This window comes from Pinus tabuliformis, chromosome 1_1 (assembly GCF_031772625.1).
Source record: "Pinus tabuliformis cultivar Carrire ecotype Pingquan chromosome 1_1, CPIR1, whole genome shotgun sequence".
NCBI lineage: Eukaryota > Viridiplantae > Streptophyta > Pinopsida > Pinales > Pinaceae > Pinus > Pinus tabuliformis.
The window spans coordinates 448481927-448499117 of NC_142297.1; positions in this window are offsets into that span (position 1 = coordinate 448481927).

The window sequence follows — 17191 nt, forward strand, 5'->3', positions numbered from 1 at the left end:
GGACAAACTCAAGGGGGGGGGGATATTTCAGCAAGATTGACTTGAAGCCTGGTTATCATTAGGTACTGATCGAACCCTCTGATGTGTAGAAGACATCCTTCAAATCCAAGGAGGGCTGATGGACAACATCTTGCAACCCTTCACCAACTCATTCATGGTGGTTTATTTGGATGACACTCTGATCTTCAGCCAAACTTAGGAAGAGCACTTCCACGATATTGAACAATTCATCCAAACCTTGTGGCAACACAAGTTATGTGCCAATTTGGAGAAATGCACTTTTGGTATGACCCATGCTCAATATGTAGGGTACATCGTTGATGAGTAGGGTGTGCATGTGGACCTAGCCAAGATACAAATCATTCTGAATTGGCCAGCCCCAACCACTCCAACAGAGCTCCACAACTTTATGGGTCTTCCCAACTTCTACTGCAGGCTCGTGTTGGGGTTCTCTCATATGACTTGGCCTTTGAGTCAACTCACCAAGCAAGGAGAAAAAAAAAAATCTTTTGGTCTGAATCCCAATAGAAGGTGTTTGTTGCGTTTAACATCACCTCTGCTCTGCACCAGTGCTCACATTACTAGACCATCAACAACCATTTGAGATCGAGACAATTTCCTCTGACTATGCTATTGGTGCAATTCCTACTCAGTAGCGGCATTGAGTGGCATATTCCATCGTATAGGGCTGCTAAGAATGGAAGCATTACATATTGTCGAAGGAAACAATCATCCAAACATACCACCTACCCCTGCATTTCATACAAACACAGGGAAAGTTACAGAATGATTACCATCAGAAATGGTCTGCATACCTGCAACAATTACATTTGAACATTAAATACAAGAAGGGAAGCACCAACAATGTTGTAGATTGCCTTAGTCAACCACCAATCATGGCGCTGACCACTATGTTCGGCCCTTGGGGGAATGAGATTGCAGGGTAGACGCATCTCTATAAGAGCAATACATAATTTAGAAACACATACCAGATGCTCCTTGAAGGAAAGTAAGTTCAGAGTTTTCACCTCCATGATGCATTGTTATGCCACCTATGACACCTATGTGTTCCTCAAAGTGAGCATGTCAAGATGATTTTGGAGGCATACTACAGTGGGGTTGTTGGACATTTGGGGTAGAGAAAACATTGGTAGTTCTCTAGAAGTATTTTATTGGCCAAAGCTTCGACAGAATGTTGGGAAGTACATCAGATCCTACATTGCTTATGTCATTTCCAAACCGAACATCAAGAAGAAAGGACTATATACTCCTCTACCTACTCCCAGTCTACCTTAGGAATCCTTGTAAAAGCATGTTAATGTGTATCACTTTTTCCCTTTTTGTGGCAAAGAAGTTTTATAGAAATAAATGGAGTTGGAATGTTTACTCTTAAATTTACAAAATCATCAAAAACTAGGTGGTGGTAAAAGAAGACAAACCATGTCAATTTAAATTCAATTTCATGTCATATTTTTTCTAAAATTTAATATATAATTTTTATCTAATTTATAATTCATTTTATTTAAAAGGAATCATTAATATTTTACATAAATTTTTAAGTAGTGAAAAAACCGCGACCCCCCATTTCTCTATTGATTTATGTTTTTTATTTCTAATTTCCTTAAAAGATGTGTTGTAAACATTCTAAAGATCGCTAAACAAATTTAAAAATAAAAAGTAAGCACATTTTTTAATTATTATTAAAATACTAGTAAAAATGATCATATTTTTGTATATATAAAACCGCGACCCAAGAAACTACCCTTTCAAGTTTATAAAATCAATTTTTTTTAATAGAAATTTGAAAATAACATATAACACAATGTTAAAATTATTTTTTGAAAATTTTTAAAATATATTTTATATTTTTTATAATAAAATTTTTAATTATGATTATAATATCATATTTTATATTATTCAAAATATAATATATAAAATTATTTGTTTATAAATTCTACTTCTATTTTTATATATATTTTTAAAGAGTTTTAGCATTTCATTTAACTTCACATAAAGTTATTTATATTTTGTGAGTGATTAACCATAGTTTTTTCCAATATTTACTATCAGATGACTTATTTGCAAATTTAGTATTTACTTTTTATAACATTATTTATATTTTCTAAACCCATTAAATAGGTTCACTGTAGCTTTTACAAAAATTTATTGTGAGTTAGATTTGTTACAAATTTAGCATTTATTTTTTATATTTAACAAGTATGAAACTCAACTCATTTAATTGATATTTTTATATTATTTTTTTTTTATCTTTTTTCATTTGAGTACTTTTTTGCTTTTGCCATATAATGAGACACATTAACATGCTTTTACCAATGATCCATCTCCATGGACTACATGTCATGCCTTCCTTCTATTAATAATGGAAATGACTATGTTCTTGTGGTCATCCTTAGGTTCTCTAAGATGGCCATTCTAGCCAATTGCAAGAATAGTATTTCAACAGAAGCCCCTGCTAAGCTATTCTTTGAATGGGTTTGGGATCCCAAAGCCCATTATCTCAGATCGGGATACCAGGTTCCTAATTACATTTTGGTAAATTCTTTGGTCGACGTTATATATCAAGTTCACTAAGTCCATGGATCCCCCCCCAAACTAATGGCCAAACAAAGGACTTCAATAGGATGATTGTACACATTCTGTGCATGTAAAACTCAAAGCATCCATAGATATGGGATGAAATCCTCCTTATGTCCAAAAAATATACAACATAGCTCTCCATAGCCTAACTTGCAGAGCCCCTTTTAGTTGTGATTGGGATTCTAGCTACCAATTCCCATCGATGTGGATATACCATTTGGAGCTACTCAAGCAAACTCAACTCATGTCCAATCCAAAGCTAACAGGTCTAAAATATTCATTGAGGGCATTCATCACATCCGCTAGTAGGTCCATGACATACTAGAGAGAGCCAATGCTGAGTACAAGCAACAATGTTATCAACATTAGGTAACACACAAGTTCCATGTGGGCGATAAATTTTGGCTACATATGTAGAAGGGAAGCCTCATTGGGCCCCACTGCAATCTTCGCCCACTCTGATATGGGCCATACACCATCACAAACGCTATAGGGGAAAATTCCTTCAATCTCATCATTCCACTGTTCCTTGGCATGCACCCAATATTCAATGTGGACCGCCTTTGGTCATACTTTCCACCATTGTTGAACACATCCGACATTGTAGCACAACTCACACCAACATAGTTAAACCCAGACTGCATGGAATAAGACACAATTAATGAGATCATAAACACACATATCAAGAAGACTCTCCAAAAAATGATATAGCTATATCGAGTTGTCAAAGCGGGTCAAATTCTTCACTAGGGCAAGTGTCTCACCAGGGACCAGGTTGAACAAAACTTTCCTCACTTGATGGAGGCTCTCCATGCAATGGGGACCATTGCTTCCTAAGGAGGGAGGACTAATCTAGGTGGATATTGGTGGCCACCTGCCTATTCCACCTTAACATCCATTCAGTTCCATTAGGATCCTTTTTATAGAAGCATTTAATATTTTTAGCATTTTTTGGGTCCCGAACTTCAGGATCAATTTTGACCCCATAAAAAACGTGTTTTTAAGGTCCATAGCATGACCATAGCCATATGGAGGGGTAGGGTCTTATGGAAAATATAATATTACTAAGAGAGATCTTTACGAGGAGGTATTGTACGCGTTAAACAGAGATAATATGATCAAGTTACGATCCCGCGAATTTGGCTTATTTTGAGGCCTTGAAAATCGATGCAACAACATTGGGGAAAACCACCTGGTCCGAACCTTAAAGCAGCACATTTTCCATTTGTGATAGTGGCTCTGACTGGTTCAATTAGGTCCAGTTACCTTTTTCCAACTTCTATAATCTTTAAATATGTCTTTGATTGCTAATAGCTAAGGCCATCAAAACAGCTCTTTGAGGTTGATTAGGCAAGGAGATGATCCTTTAGTTTTTTTTGTGGAACAACTGAACCAATCTAAATTTTTGCCTCAAAAGAGGACTTCTAGGAATGTATAATTAATCTAAATGAAAACTAATTCTAAAATGTAAGATCTATGACAACATACACAAGAATAAGTCTACAATGCAATTAATATAACCTATCTCCATTGAAGGAAAGGGTTACCCTTCTCTCAATTGAGAGCCAACTTAACTTAATGGGAAAAGAAGATTTAAAGAACTAGAATTAATATGGAAGAATTAGATTAAGGATATAGATCACAAGATCTGATTCCTCATTAGCATAAATACTAACAATTAAACACTTAGTAAATAGTTACATAAGTCCCTATTAATAATATATCCAATTCCTTATTTATCATGTGCATAATAACCACAAAGCTTCATGATGAATTAAGGAATTAGTTCAAATAAGACATCATGTATACAATCAAACAATTATTATCCTAAATCATAAGATAACTTGTCGATCTAATATTATAATTATCTACTCCTATGCAAAATTTAGCTCTCATATTATATCTAAAATTAAGCTTGTAGAATAGTCTGAGTAGACTTTTAAATGAATTAACACTCAATATTCAACAATAGTGCATGAATCCTATTATTAACTAATACCTTCAAAATATAAATTGAAGGATTGAAATAAGAATTTTTTTTAGTTAAATCCTGTAAACAATAGTAGTAAACATCATTAGCTGAAATAATCATTTATTAATATATGAAATCAAATTACAAATTCTAACAGAACATTTGTACTGCACAATGCTTTGGAGTCTGTAATCGATCTCTGCTTTCAGAAAACATCTCCTCCTTTCAGCAATAGTGCATGATAAACAAGATCTTTCCACCAACAAATATAATCCACAGTTATAGTATTACAAGCTTCTCGCCCTTGATTCAGGACCTATCATTCTATTAAAAAGACTAAGATGTACAATAGTGCAAGCCTACCACTCTTCCTCTTTCAAATTTTTGACCTTTATTTCATACAACAAGTAAGCTTAAATAGTAGAAAATAATTGAACCTATTTTGCAGATTGTTGAGGGCATTGAAATAGATCCGTTCAACAATTCTTAAAGGAAAACAATATTTTGGTAGAATTTTCTGAAAATTATTTTCTGTCTTCGTCAACTTTGTTTGTTCCATCGAATTCTCTGGATGTTTGTTTTCCTGTTTGAACTGATATGCCACTTATCAACACAATTGTAGACTCCCTCTATCATCAACCTAAACGCAACAAATATGAATCGATAAGATAAACATAAATGATATGATAGTCTAATTTTATTTGAAACAAATCACGTTTTGCAGGAAATCAAGATAAACGTAGAGCGCAATAAATGCTAAACACAACCATCATGAAGAGTGAGGTCTGTGGTAAGACAAGTTAGAATTTTATGGTTTTATCGTAAAATTGCAATCGCTTTTAGAGCGGGGGTTGAATTATCGTCATATTTAAGGTAAGGAGAATCTGTATCGAAATACTTGAAAATTTGAATAAGACCAAATTGTAATCGGAATGGGTAGAGGAGGAATGGCCTAAGGTCCGTGACCTTTGGGATTGTGTGGATGAAGGAATTTATGGATTTCATTGTATAATTCTGTCGGATCTAGGGCTTTATCGCATATCACAATCGACATGAGGCAGGACCCTTTGGTAACTACAATAGCTCTGGATGCGAGGTTTTATGGTATGGATTTTATAAACTCGTCGGGTTTGGGCCTAATTTCATATCACAATCGGGATATGGAAGGAGGCAATGATACAATGATCCTTTGTTATATGCAATAGCTGGGGAAGTGGGGATTAAATGAATTGTAGTGCATAATTATATTGGGTGTGGGACTTATCACATATCACATTACACAGACTTATCACAAATCAACGTTCAGATTTGTAAACTATAAGAGGTGGTTGAAAGATTTACGATTTGTGATATGTGGGATGACATCATGGTGATGTCACTATGATATGGCAGATGATGTGGAATGGTGACATGGCACGTGGCAGGTGACGTGGAAGATGATGTGGAACTAACGTCACTGTTGACTTCATATTGCAATTGGAAATTAGGATCATATCACAATTGGTATTACCATGAGGTAGGAGTTTTAACTTGGTGATTGTGATATAAGCCCCAAATGTGATATTAATATAAATTGAAGTGATTAATCCCAGTGGGTTTGAGCCTTATTGCATATCGCAATTAGGAAAGGGAGTGGGGTATGGACTTTGGAACTTTCGTGATAGCTCGCAGACACAGGATTTTATGGGTTGGCATGTATTTTCCCGTCAGGTCTGGGCTTTATCACATATCACAATTGGCTAAGGTAGTAGGCATGGACTTATATATTAGCAGATCATGCGTTTGTGATGGATGTGTAGTTCTTTTTAGAAGCAGTTAATAACCCATTCTGGTCCCGTCTTTGCCTTATGTGTATTTATTATGGGATATGTGATGCAGGATAATGGTGAGTCGGAGTTTGTAAGGAGTTAAATGTTTGGGAAAAAACTCTGATTTACTTTTTTATTTAATTAAATAACCCATAATATTTAATACTTAAGCCTAAGTATAGTTTGGGTCCCGGGGGCTATTAATTTGGTTTTTTGGGATAATCAAAGTTTAATACTTGGGTTTTAATTGAAAACCTAAATATTAAACTTTGATTATAAGATTTTATTAGCAATTTTTATGTTGATCTTTTCTAATTTTTTCTATTTTTTTGTTTGTTTTAGAAAAATCAAAGGCTTTTTAAACTTAAAGGGTCCCTATTTTAATATAATAAACTTCATAAGAAATTTATAAAATAGAAAAATGGGGGTTGTTGAATAATACAACAATTGGCAATTCACGATAAGAACTATTTATTTCTAATAAATGAAATTTTCCAAAAATTCAGTAAAAATAATCTAAATGGAAACTACTTTTCGAAACACTTAAATAAATAAAATTACTCTAACTATAAAACTCATTAAATTATAATTTCTTTTAAAAACAGTTTTTGAATGAAAAACACCTATTTACTTGTATCATTCGCTAATCAATTTATAAAAATAAAGTAGGGGGCTTTTATGACTCAGTTTATAATGTACTCATTTGTCATAGGTAGAGCCATTGCTTCCAGCAAGCATTCATAGACTCGGTAGGGTTACCTTTTAACCAAAAACAATCCAGTGTCTGATCCATTTAATAGTGAAATAATTGGAGGCAAGTTTATTTTTCTTTTCTTTTTTTGATGCTAAAAAGCCATTTTCCTAGTTTGGTGGCCATATAACGACAATGGCATTCACTGGTAATAATCAAAACTGAAAAAGTTGGCCCTTGATGAGAGCCCTTGTCTTACAATTAAAATCATAAGCCATTACCCAGATTTGGTGTTTAGTGTGGTAATGTTAGTTTAATTGGTTCCCTATGAACATGGTAAGAAGGCTCGTGATAAGACCTCTTATCCTTTTAGATTTATTATATTTTAGAATTACACTCTAAAAAATTCCCTTTTTAAAGGATTTCGAGGATGATTGACTCCTTAAGAGTTTTGGATGACAAATCAGAGTTGAAATCCCTTAAGTCGTAAGACAGTCTTTACTTTTTAAAGATAACATTTTTTTACTGAAACTAGAGTAAAAGGATATAATTTTTCAGGTTTTTAAATATTTTACAACTTAATGGAAAAATGTTAGAGTTAATAATGTTTATCTAATTTTCAACTTTCATAACCACTTCTAGAAAAGTTCCTACTTTCAAATTGAAAAATCATAAAATGGTTTAGAAGAGATGTTGATGAAGGGCGAAGAGTATATCATTTAACATTATTATCTAAAAGAAAAAGTAAATTTGATATGATAACTAAGTTCTCAAGATATAACCATTCACAAGCATGATGACAAAATCACTCAAAACCAAATCTAAAAGGAAAACTCTACGAAATTGTTTATGCAAATTTCTTAACAAAAGAGGAAAAATATAATAAATAAAACATTTATTCTTATGTCAAAATCTATATAAACCAAATTTGCAATGTTAAAAGAATTTAGTGATAATGCAGTTTGAATGAGGAAATTTTCTATTTATTTATCTCTTTCAAAAGCAGAACACTGTAAAAATCATTTTAACCATTCTCTAATCAGAGTAATGCTTTTGAAGAAGAATATTAAGATTTATAACTTCCCCATTTTTGTTGATTCAATGAAAAATCGCTACTTTTTATTTAAGCTCACAGTTTTGATCTGGTGAAGGTGTAAAAATGTTTGTGAATAGCTGCAAAAGAGAGTTATATATCAGCAAAAAACAAGAAAACAAAACTAAATCTGAAAAGTAAACAGTGAATGAAAGTGAGTATAAGATATTTACCATTGAAGAATTTCATTTAATATTACCGGAAAGATATGACTTTATCCAATGCAAGGCGATTAACTCAATCATTATTTATTGAATCTAATCTAATATAATATACTCCTAATTCTAATCCAGAGTGGGTAGAATCAGCGAGATGTTTGGGGTGAGGCTGATGTTCATGTTGTACGATGGAGTGTTCTGCAGTTTGTTGCTCATGGACATACTCTTGACTTCTGCTGTCCTCCTGGGCTTGCTTTGTGTTTTCCTCTTTTGGACGGCTAGTGGATCAACCTTCCTCAATAGTTAGAGCCTTTTTTCCATTTCCCCAAATATAGGGGGAACCCATTGACTTCTAAGATTGTATTGACAAATTTTATTTTGGGGCTTCTTCTTGATGTTTCTCTTCTGCACTGCTCGCGATCACTGATACATGTTGTTCGCCTATCCATTTCTTGGTGTCTCATCAGGTGCAGCATCTTCATCGCCATCTGTGCCTCCTGACTAGCCCTACAAATTGCTCACTATATTTGGCATATGGTCGCATACTGATCCTGCAACTCATTTCCAGTCTGAAAAAGACCCTTTTGGGTGCTTATCTTCATGAAATGAGAAAAATTCATTGTTCGCGCACTATTCTAAGTGGAACACTAAGCTTGAGCTCTACGTAGTATTAGCCGGGAATAAATTGCTGAATAACGACATGCTTCTTTGTATTTATATGGGCGGTTGGTTGCTTGCAAATGTGTGTATTATTTCTTGGCTTAGCTAGGACACTTCTATTGTCAACTTCTTGACAAGACAAGGGTTTCAATATCACTTTCTTCCTTGTCTTTTCCCTTGATCATCGTAGCCTAGGACGTCCTACTCATGTCTCTGGAGTCCTTTGTTGTTTCATCATCCTTGATAACTAAAATTGCATGAAAGTCATTCTCCATGATGCACTAAAAGGTTGCGCTTGCATTCACAAGCCCAAATGGAATTCGTCTGTATGTGAATGTACCCCACATGGTACAAAATGTAGTTTTGAGTTGATCAGGTTCCGTTGGTAGGAGCTGACTATATCCTAAAAACCCGTCAAGTAAGGAAAGCATTTTTTCCCTAAATATTGTCTGAAAAATATGATCCATAGACGACACAGGGTAATTGTCTTTGTGCGAGGCATGGTTCAAGTTTCGGAAATCAACGCACAAGCGGATATTCTCGGACTTCTTTCATATAGGAACAAGGTTGGAAACCCATGAGGAATGTTGAACTTTGTATATGATCAATGCATCCAAAAACTTAGTCAACTCTTTCTGGATAAGGGGTTCAAGTGACAGATGTACTTTCCTCATCTTCTGCTGAAATGACTTGACCCCTTCCTTGATCGGAATAACATGTTAGATTATTCACGTGTTGTAAGTTTTTAGATCATCATATGTCCATGCAAAAACATCCCGATATTGTTTGAATGAGCGAAAAAAGGCTACCCGCTCTTGCTGCATGCAACACGTACTGAGATTTACAAATTTTGGATCTTGTTATGTTCCCAGGTTTATATGTTTGTGCATCATGGTGGAGCTGTGGGTTTTGTTGTTCCTTGGCTTCTGAAAAAAGTTCTACAAGCCATTGAGCTTTTCCAAAGATACCACACCCTTGGGGATGAGGTTTCCTTTCTTATCATCAGCCCCAGCTTGTAGAGACTGCTCGTGCTTATCTTCGTCAATCGTTGTGTCCTTGAAGACATAAGGTTTGGCCATGAAATGTAGTATATATTGGTCATCGTCAAAAAACACGTAAATTAGTTATGTTATGAGGGATAGAAGACATATAAAATTTCGACAGTAAATCTATCCCTAAGAGGTGACATTCTAGAAGCTGCGTTTGCTAAGGAATTGGCAGCTATATTATGTGTTCTTGGCAAACAGTGATATTAAATTCTTGTAAGTTAGAGATGAGTCACCATACCTCTTGTTGGTAAAATTTTAGATGAGGTGATAAAAAATGTATAGTGTTATGTACCTGCCCTTCCACCCTTTCTGAATCACCTACCACTTTGAGCGCGACCACGTTGAGGCTAATGGCCTTTTGCAATCCCAACATGAGTGCTTCATATTTAGCAATGTTGTTTGCGCACTGGAACTCCATGTGGCTTGAAATCAAATGTTTCCTATTTTTTGGGTCAATCAAGACCATCCTATGTCTTTGATCCGTCAAAGTACATGGTCCACAACTCATCTCTACACGGACCATTTGACGCGTTTGTACTAATATTGCTCCTGCTACTTCTACTGCTACTGCTACTAGTGTTACAATGTGTTTTACAAGTTTCATTTTCATTAGTTGGGCAAGGAAGGAGACCCAACTATATGTCTGTTGGGGTTAGAGCTAGCTGTGCAAGATAACACCCTAACATTGTTTCTAAGAGGTAGTTGTTGAACATGAGTTCTGCGAAGCCTAATGCTTTGTTCTCTCCATTGATGGGAGTGATATTATGCCTCATGTATCTTTCGGATAACACCTGAATTTGGTTTCTTTTGTATTCGTATGGAATACACAAGTGTGGCCAGTTTGTAGCAAAGTATCCGTTCATCTTGCTAGACTAGTCTCTACTGAGTAGTAAGGCATATGCTTCAGGTATGTCCACAACAAAAATGTTTATGCGCTGGTGAACTTGACTGTCATTAGATAGTTAGATGATCACATCTCAAAGTTAACCAATGGATGGTGCACATGTCTGATCGAGTTGGATGATCTACACAGATGTCTTGCTCCATTGTGCATTGATATTATTGAAAATGGAGAGCAGCATGACGTTGGCTGACGCGCCAAAATCAACCAAACAACTGTGAACATTGCAGTTAAAAATTTCAAATGAAAGCAAGAATGGAGGGCAAACAGAGTTTACTTCTTCCATCCGGAGTGCGTTGAGCACAGTTGTGAGTGAGCCGAGAGATGTTATTTCTCCATTGCTGGTAGAGGTTGCATTGTCTGTAGATGTTTGCCCCAGTGCGGGTAGTAGAATATCCCGCTGTCTCTGAATCTTAGCCAACTCGAACAAACTAATGTTTTTGCGATTTTTCTTCGTTTCTTCCATGATATTGTAATCCAGAGCAGGTAGAATCACTGAGATGTCTAGGGTGAGGCTGATTTTCATGTTCTACGATGGAGTGTTCTACATTTTGTTGCTCATGGACATACTCTTGTCTTCTGCTGTCCTCCTGGGCTTGCTTTGTGTTTTTTTCTTTTTGAATGCTAGTGGATCAACCTTCCTCAATAGTTAGAGACTTTTTTCCATTTCCCCAAATATAGGGGGAACCCCTTGACTTCTAAGATTGTATCGAGCAATTTTATTTTGGGGCTACTTCTCCATGTTTCTCTTCTGCACTGCTCGCGATCACTGATACATGTTGATCACCTATCCATTGCTTGATGTCTCATTAGGTGCAACATCTTCATCACCATCTGTGTCTCCTGGCTATCCCTACAAATTTCTCACTATATTTGGCATATGGTCGCATACTGATCCTGCAACTCATTTCCAGTCCGAACAAGATCCTTTTGGGTGCTTATCTTCATGAAATGAGAAAAATTCATTGTTCACGCACTATTCTAAGTGGAACACTAATCTTGAGCTCTACACAGTATTATCCGGGAAGTAATTGTTGAATAATGACATGCTTCTTTGTATTTATATGGGTGGTTGGTTGCTCGTAGATGTCTGTATTATTTCTTGGCTTAGCTAGGACACTTCTATTGTCAACTTCTTGACAAGACAAGGGTTTCAATATCACTTTCTTCCTTGTCTTTTCCCTTGATCATTGTAGCCTAGGACGTCCTGCTCATGTCTCTAGAGCCCTTTGTTGTTTCATCATCCTTGATAACTAAAATTGCATGCAAGTCGTTCTCTATAGCGATTGCCTCTTCACAATTTTCCAATAGTGTTGGTTTCACAACTCGCTTGATGAACTGTGCAATGTTGGTTGGCAGTGCAGAGACATAGTAATTGACAGTGATGGAGTCATGAGGTTTCATATCCACTACAAACTTGTTCAATATGTGCAGGAACCTCTGATTGAAATCCTTTACCTTTTCTTTTGCCTCCATCTTCAAGATGCCCAACTCTTTAAATAAAATGGTTGGGGTCTTGCCATTAGAAAATTTCTCTAGGAACATGTGTTTGAACATGCCACAATTATGGATGGAGTTGACAGGAAGGTTGTGATACCATACTGTTATGCGACCATCCAACGTACATCGGAATAGTCTGCATGCAATGTCATCATACCATACCTCGAGTATCTGCAGCTGTAGGTAGAAGTTGTCCAAGTGATCTTATACCTTCATTCCTCTGTCAGGGTCATACTTTGTGATTAATCTCTTTGAATGCTTTGACATCCTGTGCAAAGCACCCATGAGAGCCAATGGTCCTTGAGTCATCCATTCCAAGTTTTCGCTAGCCGTGTCTTCTTCTTTTTCTTCCTCCTCCTCTTCAAAATAGGACAGTTCTAACTCTCAGTCTGTTGGTTTGCCTCTACCTCCACCTCCTCCGCTTCCTTCTCCTCCACCTCTTGTACCAAAATTTGAGCCCAAGATCACGAGGGTGTCTTGTTCTCCCTATTGGAAGACTAGAGGTTCCTCTCCATTCTCAATAGATTCTTCCAAACCTTCGAGTGTGAAAAGAACTGCTTCTTCCACCCATGATACAACAACCCATGTGGGAGTGAGTTTTGGCTTCCTTGATGCATATGGAAGATTTTGTATTCTTGGTATTAGTCTGAATACTTTCACGAACTGATGGGTGATGGGATGGATAGAGTGGAGGTTTTGATATGAAATTTCGTGTTGACGTTTATGAGTTGAGGAGTAACCAACTTTAGAGTTGCGCGTATGTGAGAGGGAGTTCGAGTTACTTCCTTGACCAGATGTTTGATGCGTGGGGGTGAGAGGAAATTCAATGATAAAAAAATGGCGTCCCTCCTTCTACTGCCATAAGTATTGATGGTGTTGGACCTACAAAAATTCAGGGGATGTCCCCCATATGAAGTCCCAACTAGACCTCACACCATTTGGTGTAGGAGTCCCATCTGGTACAATGGCCCGGTTGCCATTATCTTAAAGGTTTTCCTTAGATTTTGCTTATCTCCACATGAGAGTGGTCTTCTTTGTCTTTGAACAATGAGGTTCGTGTGCCTGGTGAGTGCTTAGTGTTACTTGTGTCAAGGTTATTTCACCACAGAGGGAGAGGGTGGAAGTGAGTATCAAGTCAAAAGGATATAGTCCCAACTATGTTATAGACAGACAACACAAGATGACATGCGCAGCTTCTAGAGGAGTAGTCCACACGGATGTTGCAGTCACACCACACAGTGAATGGATATCACGTACAACACCCAATAGAGTAGTCCACACAAGTGCGGTGGTCATTATAAAAAGTTTTTGGGAATGGTTTTGCTGAGTGTCTGTCGGGATAGGCCACACGTGAGAGACAATGTTAACAAATTATACAACACATTTTCGTAAGAATGTGTATTAGAATAACCAAAATAGTTCAATTGTTTTAATAAAGGTTAACGCAACATGCATCACAAGTGTCCAAAGAATAGTCTTACAAACAAATATAATACATGTGTGAAAATGTATTGGCATATTATAAGGCTTTTGAATTAAGAAAAAGTTTCAAGACACATTGGTACACCGTACATCACCAACACTGATAGCAGGGTGTTCAATCCACTACTTTCTCCTCAAATAAATGACTACAGACACTCAAGGCTATGTGGGCAGAGCCAAGGTGAAAAGTTCCTTTGCATGTACAAATGAGGGGTATTTATAGCCAACGGTAAAAATGGCCCTTGTGGCTGTTTGAAATCCCTCATGACTATTTGACTTACATGAATCTTCAATTTTACATGACTCTTTAGATTTACATGTGGTCTCTTGGACTTCCATGTTACATTACATTGATTATAATAGTTTGGCCCATAGTAGTGATGTGGCTGAGATGACTTATGACATGACTCAACATGACAGAGCTAGTGTGTTCATGCTGGTGGTGGTGTGAATGTCATGTTGCAATGTTACTGAGTGATGGATGTCCTCTTGGTGTATCATAGATTCACCTCCTCATGGAAAGGTGTGTGTAGTATTTGATGGTCTTGGTGTTCTATTGATGTTACACATGCACATCTCTCCTTTTCTTGTACTTTAGCATGATCCATGTCTTCATCCATTCATGAACAAATCTCCTTGCATGCATTCCTTGTTCGACCATTCGCGAAACCATCTCCTCGCATGTGCTCCTTTTTCATCCCGTTCATCATCGCATCATGTCTTATCCATGTACGTATTTCTGGAATCACTCATGGAGAGATGACATTAAATCCAAAAATCTTGTAGTCTACCATGATACATTGTCGTTCTCTTTCAGATATAGGTGAGCGGGAGAGAGGATAAGGCTCTGAAACTGCACAAGGTAGATTTCAAGCTAGGTCGCGGGCGTCAGACACTGTTCATGAAAAATTCACATAGGTCACTGGGAGGATGAGATGGGTAATCCGGATGAGCAGTGGCTTTCCGCAATATCTTGCTCAATTGGAGGGTAGATTTGTGCAATGTTTTGAGGGAGACAATTTATGGATCCAAGGGAGATTGGAAGTGAAAACTGTGCAATTTCTCTAGGGAACTGTTAACAAGCTGTGGGAGGCTGCTTGGAAAAATTACACAATTTTTCTGAGGAGATGGCAGCGGGCTACAGGAGGCTTCTCACAAACATTGCACAATACTAGGAGCCTGACCTGCTGGACATCCTTGTTCAGAGCTGATTGGGATGCAGGGCAACTGGGGGATGGCTCATGAAAATTGTGTAGTTATTCGGGTGAGCAGCAGGCCAACTTACTGGGTGACTGGCTCGAAAACTTGTGCAATTTTCGAGGGAAGTGCAGTGACACACACAAGGTGTCTGTGAAACATGTATATGCAGTGTCTTTAGTCAGTGGAGGAAGCATGCATGGCAGCTTCTGCATAATGTTTTGGGGGAGTGAGGTCCGGGGTCACTGCCCAGTCAAACTCTTTGATTAACTAGTTGGATGCTTGGTTGGTGTGATTGCTAGAAGCAAAGATTGAGATGGCTTGCTGGGAAAAATTTTCATTGTTCTGGGTGCCATTTGGTCGATTCGATTCCATGATTGCACAGTGTAGACTGCCTGTGACGCAACCTCAAGCTTTGTGCAATTTTGGGAACCAGTACATGATCACTAAGAGCTTAAACTACGTAATTCACCTCAACGGATGTCCAAATATTAGAGGATGGTCTGATAGACAAAGTTTCAACAAAATTACCATGTTTCTGAATGAGTGACTTCATACATGCATGACCTCAGGAACACACACTCAACAAGACTTGACAATAAGAAACCTCGAACCATTAAGACGAGATACACTATGTGTGACTGATTGACAGTGTGAGCGACAAGCGCGACATTTATGATAGATCGTTGAACGACTGTGATGACACTTGTGCGACAATGCATACAACTTTGTGTGTGAGTGCGACAGATGTTTACATAGCGAACAGAACTTGTACACACGAAGGCAGACCTCGTGCATGGCCAGAACATGACTGCAAGCATGACATTGTGATGAACATCAAAAAAGATGTGCGGTGAACAGTCAAGCGAGGAGGGTGCAAATACTCAACGTGGGCTCATAGGATGAGTCGAAGTTCTTGCAAACATCAAGGAAAAACCAAAGGAAGGCTGTGAAATCGAATGCAAGCCAAAAGTTTTGAGGGTGTTGCAGCCACTACAACACAACTATTTTGTAAAGTTGGGATTCTTTCCTACCTCATGTTGAGTATGAAATATATTTCCATAAACCCCCTCCCATACCTCATTATTCTATGATGCATATGTATTCAAGTCTTAGTGTAGATGGATTCTCTTATTTTCTTCCATTTATCCCAGAATCCCACATTTATTTATTCTTCTAGGAATATTTCTTACACATATCCATATCTTATTGGAATAAACTTCAGATCCATATTCCTAAGAAATAAAAATATTAGCTTAATTTTACACAAGTAGCCAAATTGACATGATGTTTAACTACCCTCTTTCGATGAGAATCTTTGCAAGAAGAATCATTGCATTATTGAAAACGTTTTTGTGAGAACTTGGTACTAGACCAACTCCGTCAGGATAGGAATCCATTATAGCTACACTGATCTGGACTTATGCAGGAACATAACAAAATACATATATACATATAAACACAGAGATGTAGCATAAATGAAACTTCATTTCATTAATATCAAAGAAGTAAAATATGCTTACATATAGAAATCGAAATAAACTAGCTCAGGTGATGATAGCTTATCTCTGAGAAGAGATATGGAAGTTGCATGCCTCTAAAATGTGTTACAATGAGGCTCAAGGGCCTTTTTATTATTCAACAGTAATGGAAAAACCCTAAAAAACAAAAACCCTAACCCCAAGAGATAGAAAACCAAGAGATTGTGGGCCTCATTGGGGTTAGTTGGGAAGTTGTTGTATTTTTAAACAACCCCCATTTTTCTATTTAATAAATTTCTCTTGAAATTTATTATACTAAAATAGGGACCCTTTAATTTTAAAAACTTTTATTCTTCTAAAACAAACAAAAAAAAAATTAAAAATAGAAAAATCCAACATAAAAATTGTTAATAAAATCTTATAATGATAGTTTAATACATAGGATTTTTAATTAAAACCAAAGTATTAAACCTTGACTATCCAAAAAGACCAAATTAAATAGCCCCTAAGACCCAAACTATACTTAGGATTAATTATTAAAGATTATGGGTTATTTAATTAAATAACAAAATAAATCGGAGTTTTTTCCCAAACATTTAAC